We start from the raw sequence: 227 nt of genomic DNA, 5'->3' as shown, positions 1-227 counted from the left end.
CCCGCGTTAGGAAAGGCCGCGCAGCCGGAGGCCACTCCGAGCCTCGGGACGACCCTGGGGGGTGCGCAGGGGGTCTGCCGTGAGTCCTGGCCCTGAGTGGGGGTCACGGGGCTCGCAGAAGTGAACACGGTTACCGCTGTGCGCAGTGGCGGAGGGAGAGGATGAGGGGCTCTGACCCAAGGTCATGTGGCGGTGAGGGGCAAGCAGGAATGAGGGCCTCCGGACCC

The sequence above is a fragment of the Mandrillus leucophaeus genome, unplaced genomic scaffold, assembly GCF_000951045.1.
Source record: "Mandrillus leucophaeus isolate KB7577 unplaced genomic scaffold, Mleu.le_1.0 Scaffold1170, whole genome shotgun sequence".
NCBI lineage: Eukaryota > Metazoa > Chordata > Mammalia > Primates > Cercopithecidae > Mandrillus > Mandrillus leucophaeus.
The sequence above is the reverse complement of the archived record's forward strand: the minus strand, read 5'-3'. Positions refer to the sequence as shown.